Source organism: Teleopsis dalmanni, chromosome 2 (assembly GCF_002237135.1).
Source record: "Teleopsis dalmanni isolate 2A chromosome 2, ASM223713v2, whole genome shotgun sequence".
Classification (NCBI taxonomy): domain Eukaryota; kingdom Metazoa; phylum Arthropoda; class Insecta; order Diptera; family Diopsidae; genus Teleopsis; species Teleopsis dalmanni.
The window spans coordinates 162779614-162786438 of record NC_051847.1 but is presented as its reverse complement, the minus strand read 5'-3'; positions in this window follow the sequence as shown (position 1 = coordinate 162786438).

Sequence of the window (6825 nt, the reverse complement as noted above, 5' to 3'; positions counted from 1 at the left end):
TGTCTAATTTTTATATTCGATTTAATTGGAAGTAAATTTGTGCAAATGCAATTGATATATCATTGAATTGCTTATATCACTTAAACAAACCAAAAAGAATACTAAAATACACGCCTCATATAAGGAGCTTTAAATAAAAAGAACTTAATTTCATCAGTGAATTTTTCACTGACTACTACAACTTTCAGATTTTCCCTTCCTTATGAAGGGGAAACTCTCTATGACGTATGAAGGATTATAAAATATTGTCAACCAAATTGAATGAATGAAAATGCAGTGAATATTTGAAAAATGTGCTAAGATGTAAGTAAGTTTTATAATGTAATTTTGTTACTTCAAGTGTAATTTTTTTTACCAACATCCTTGGCATAATATGTTTAGAATGATTATAGTAATGATGATGATGATTATGATGAGAACTTTATTAAAATTTATTGTGGCACTCGTAATACTTATTTCATTTTGTCACTTCTGCAAATTCTTAAGTGTTAAAATCACACTTAAGGCATTTTAAACAATATTTTAAAATCCTTATCTTTATTGCAATTCTATTTTTATGTTCCTAAAGTTACTTTAATGAAAATCCTTTCCATTTCTGACTTTCATCCTGCTCAACCTGTGATGTACACAATTCGTCGCGTGATGTGATAGTAATTTTTATCTATTATCCTAGCTTAACGTGCGCTTTGTTATGTGCTTTAACAGATTCATTACCCTAATACGTTTGTAATATATATTTTGTTGTTATTCGCTACATCTTCTAAGCAAGCATTGTGAGTTATTCTCAATCGGTTTCACGATATTTGCACTTATAATAAATAATTTGTGTAAATAGCACTATCACACTTTTTTCAAATATATACTAAATACGGTATTCACAGATATAAAATGATTTTGTTATTGATATATTTAAGACAATGACCTGTGATTTCAATAATATTACGGGTTAAAGTTCGAGCTAGTTAAGTTACACAAGATATGGTAAATGCCAATTTTTCTAAAACTTAGTTATCCAGAAATACAAATCGAAAAATGATAGATATTATCACTAGTCAGAAATAATAATTCAGTGCAATTTTTTCACATTTCTAGTATAGTTTTATAAGGAAGAAAAAGGCATTTTAACCAATTAATATTCTCACTTCTACTCACTTGCAATGGTAGAGAAACTAACAGTCGCGAGATTACCGGGTCGACTGCCGAAAAGATGGCGTGAATGTTGGACGTCTAACTCTACAGAAACATAATAATTTGATATGTCATAATTTTACACAAATATGTCTAATTCAATTGTTGTAACAAAACAACAATCTTTATAGGATTAATATAGAAGAAGAAGAAGACTTCTCATTACGGGTTAAAGTTCGAGCTAGTTAAGTTACACAAGATATGATAAATGCCAATTTTTCTAAAACTTAGTTATCCAGAAAAATGATAGATATTATCACTAGTCAGAAATAATAATTTAGTGCAATTTTTTCACATTTCTAGTATAGTTTCATAAGGAAGAAAAAGGCATTTTAATCAATTAATATTCTCACTTCTACTCACTTGCAATGGTAGAGAAACGAACAGTCGCGAGATTACCAGGTCAACTGCCCAAGAGATGGCGTGAATGTTGGACGTCTGACTCTACAGAAACATAATAATTTGATATGTCATAATTCTACACAAATATATCCAATTCAATTGTTGTAACAAAACAACAATCTTTATAGGATTAATATAGAAGAAGAAGAAGACTTCTCATTTCCGTAAAAATATACCGGAAGTAATATTTTGTAAAGTATATAAACTCCATGTGGAAAAGGCCATTGGATGAACCTTCAGAAATAACGTTATAATAAAGGGTAAGGGTATTTTAAATTTTTGGATGTATTTCAGAAAATGCAACAGATCTTTAAGTCTCACTTTTTATTTAATAATTATATACCTTTCACAATCTTACAAAAGTAAGATAACATAGTTCTTAAAATATGCTTTAAATGCAGTGATAAAAACAGAATTCGCTAGAAGTTTTTTCAATTGTTAACCCTTTTTCATTTAAGAGTAAACAATGATCAGTTAAAGCTAAATGTGTTTAGTGTAAGGACAATATCTCGTCCCATGTTTGAATGAGTTAGTGCATTGTCCAAATGAAAATAAATTTTTTTTAAACTAAGAAAATAAAAATATCGCATTGCATTGTTTTACTTATATTATATATTTTATAATATATGTATCCCGAAAACCACTTCTAGGATGGAACTTAAACTTTCTTTAATCTTTAAAAAACTAAATATGTTTACAATGAAGAGTTTTTTACAATGAAGTTTCAATTGTTAACCCTTTTTCATTTAGGAGTAAACAATGATCAGTTAAAGCTAAATGTGTTTAGTGTAAGGACAATATCTCGTCCCATGTTTGAATGAGTTAGTGCATTGTCCAGATGAAAATAAATTTTTTTTAAACTAAGAAAATAAAAATATCGCATTGCATTGTTTTACTTATATTATATATTTTATAATATATGTATCCCGAAAACCACTTCTAGGATGGAACTTAAACTTTCTTTAATCTTTAAAAAACTATGTTTACAATGAAGAGTAAGAAACGTGATATTACACTTTAATAGTATTGCACTCGCCAGAAATTCGTAGCTGCCACAAATATAGATACAGAAACCTTATTTTGTTTTATATTTGTATTTGAATTAATAATTTTGATTCTGAAAAACGTTATAGTCATATATTCATTTTCTATGATATAAAAAAGGCATGTGGTCGTGATTAGTTTTGCGAGGATATTAGTAGTATTCTTCCCGTGGGGCATGAATCTGAAACGATATCTATGCACTACTGTTGGCCGCTGAGGACTTATTTAAATATAATGAACAAATTACTGTGCTGAACGAATTTCTGAATTTCTGACGCTATCACACAATGCAATGTAGCGAATTTCTAATTCGAGTAATATTAAATATTTTATAAAAATAAAAGTAATAGAAACTTATTTGTGCAACATGTTGTCACAGTGCAGCCAAGGCAATGTTTACAATCGCACCTTTCCTGAATTTTAAGTTCAATGTTACAGTGTGATTAAGCCACAAGCAAACAAAGTATGCTAATAATGACAGCAAGTGCAACTGGTTCATTGCATAGGAAAATAGATGGAAATATCAATTACCAATTTGCATCTGAAACAAAACAATTCTTTATGGAACGTGTTGCGGCCAACACGATTTGGCTTAGTTATACTTGTGGAAATTTTTTCGGAGTTGCAAAATATGTTTCATTTTCCTTACTAAAAAATCATATGAACAAATTTTGGATATTAAAGAGATTTAAATTCATTGAAAATTAAAAAAAAAATACATTTAAATTCATCTAAATAGTACGTGACATATGATCACGGACATTAGTGAAAGAGTATTATTGAGTAATTTGAACTCAATATTAATCAATTATAAACTTATAGACTATATTATTAATAATTAATATAATTATTGGGCCCGGCGTTTAGAAACAAACTGAGACAAGTTATTAAGGAGGGTAAGACTTATCGACAAAAAAGTTGAAAAAAGATTTCATTATTTTTCAATCTTTTTATCGTTTAATTTAATAACTAAATATTTTGTTTATAACAGAAAAAATATCACTAAAACTTCTTTCTACTACCAACGGAAACATATTCTAAAGGACTCCAACAGGGAAAAATATCGGAACCATGCAAAGTCGACAGGTGTAAAACAGTGAGACGTGTTTTTAAGCCGGAACGTAGAGAATGATTTTGAGTACATATCGACAATATTCAGTAGTTCTGCTTGGATATATACCTTTTTTGATAATTTGATTCTAAGAAACATGTTAGCATTAAGAGAAATTTTTTGATTTCAAAAAGCTGAAACGAAATTTTTGTTATATAATAAATAAAGATAAGCTCGTTACGTGATAATACAGTCAAACACTTTAACATATTTAAATGAGGAAACGAAAAGGAGTGTTCATTCTAGTATTGAAGATGGATGAATATTACTAAATGGAACTTATTGAAAGATGAGTTATTGTGAAGTTTGTTGAAAATTTAGCAAGAACAGTATATGTTCGCTTAGTATTCTGTAGATTTAAGCTATCTGCAAAAATATGTCGAAACAGATGTTGAAAGTGTGCGTTATTGAAGAGAAGATGACCTGGGATTGTGTACATCGACTAGCTACTGACTCAGTTTTTGGCTGTATTGATTTGAGAAAAAACTATAACATTATGCAAAATATTCGTTCAAATTTATAAAAAAAATTATTTATATGTAAATCATGATAATTAGTATGATGATTAGATCTTCATAAAATGGAGATGTGTAGTGAATAATACTAATCATAAAAAAAAATATATGCGCTGTACTTTAGTATAGGGTAACTAAATCTTCTCTCGTTTCAAAAAATTTGATTTCCGCTCTAAATGTATCTCTATAACAAATTATGCTAAGCAAATTATGATCCATCAATAATGCTTACTATCATGCATCTCAATGCAATGCCATAGACATTTGTGTACTTTTTATTAGAAAAATATTCTATGATGCTAGCCTTATACTTATAATAATAACTTTATCTTAAGTATAGATTTATTAAAAACTGTGAAATTTAAATAACTATATTCATTAATTTATCAATTACATGGTGGTTTTTTGATGAATTATAAACAATTAATACACAGACATCGAGTTTATTTAAATATCTACTAATTAGGAACTTATCAGTACTCATATTCATTTTTATAATTTTTTAGAATAATTTTTACATTAACCTAACTGCTAAGTGCTTAATTAATTTATCTAAAGAAAAAAGCTTAATATTACTTATTAAGTCGAAACGAAGATATTTTTTTGTGGCCTCTATATTATTTAATCATTGTCAATTAGATCAAGAGAAATTTTAATTTAATATTGTTAGATCAACGTTAATATTAAATAATATTGGAATAAGAAGGAAATGAAAGATTTTTCAACTTAATGAAAGAAAAATATTCATTTTTGATCAAATTATTGATTGTTAGAATCAAATATTCGGTTTTATTTTAGAACTATTGTGATCATAACAAGACTATGATGGTAAAAAAAAGATATAATAATAGTATTGTTAAGAAAACTGATCAAATAAACCTGTATATCTCAAGACATTATTAAAAAAAATAAATCTTATTCATATTTACTGAATTAATTTGTTATGTTCACATAGGGTTGTGTGTCATTACTAGCTGGTGCGACACGATGTCAGATTCAGTTACTTCTTACACACAACCTTATGGGGATATAAAAACGTTTATTCATGCAACAAAATATGACAAATCCTTCCAAAATTATTCACATCAACAATTATTCGTGCCAAAATTAAAATTCATCGTTTTTTCACTAAGATATTAACTTATAAATTATAAATTATAACTAAGATATTAACTATAAAGTGACTTTACATTTATCGTTATTTAACTATACATTTATATAGAAAGCAGGACACAATTTTTTATATTACAAAAAAGAAGGAAATTTTTTTTAATTTACTTTACAAAAATTAATTTTTTTTTAAATTTATTGTACAAAGTATTTCTTTATACATTTCATTAACAGCAAAATGTTTGGAAATTATATTTTACTTATTTATTTATTATTTAGATTCTATCATTCGACCAATTTCTGTTAATATACATTTATTCATGCGTCCTTTACTTTAGTAAACGTACGTTTCTTATGTAAGAAACACTAAGATATATAGATTTATGAGATAATATATCAGTTCGGTGATTTTTTTACTCCATTACAAAATCGTAAAAATGCACATTCTTGTATTTGTTTTTTAACATTATATGTAACTGTTTTTTTTTTATAAATTATATAAAATTAAGTATTATTAATATTATTAAATCTAATATATTAAAAACTGCGAATATATAGAATAACACTCACCTTAACGTTTTGTTTGGTAGTTCTGATGAAACTTTTTAAAACAAAAATAAAAGCTGATTCTGCTTTTAAAATCTGAGCTGTTATTCACTTGTAACTGTTGAGTTATTCACTTGTTGGACAACTGGATTCGAATGATACTTCTGCCAAAGTGACTTCGGCTTTTATGCATATCCTGTGCAGACAGACAACTGGAACAAAACATGCAGCAATCTCATTGGTTGTCATTTCCAATAAAGTAAACGCACTCGGCATGCTTTCGGGCGAAATAACTATGCCAACCACATGTTGCTCAACATCCTACCTAAATCATCCTGTGGGCGTTTGGGTGTTTGCATGCTGTAATCCATATTTGCCTTATTGGTAGCTGGAACCATTTATGACCGGCATTGTTTGATATTTTCCGTTTATGTTTGGACTTAAGGTTCGGTTTTTATGTTTAGTAGAATACTTAACGAACAAATTAAAAATATATAAAATTTTTTTTTTGTTTATTTACTCATTAGGATATTAATATTATTAATTAGTTCCTTTATGTGGACTAATATCGACAAATAGAATAAAATTAACATTTTTATAACATATGAAATGTTCTCATAGGCTATAAAACAGTGTTAATGGCAAATAATTTTTCTATAAATTTTTATTCTATGAACATAAAATTTTAGATAAATATTGATAATTATTCTAACAGTTATAAGGTTTCATAAAAAAGCATTAAATTAAAAAATAGCAGAAATTAATTATTGTTGTCTATTTAATATTAACATTGTCTTAATTAATGTCTTTATCCAAGCCTTGTATGATTGCAAGAACCAACATCATCCAACCCTACATTGTTTTGATATGGATACTACTACAAGTAGACTTATTCCTATATCACTATAC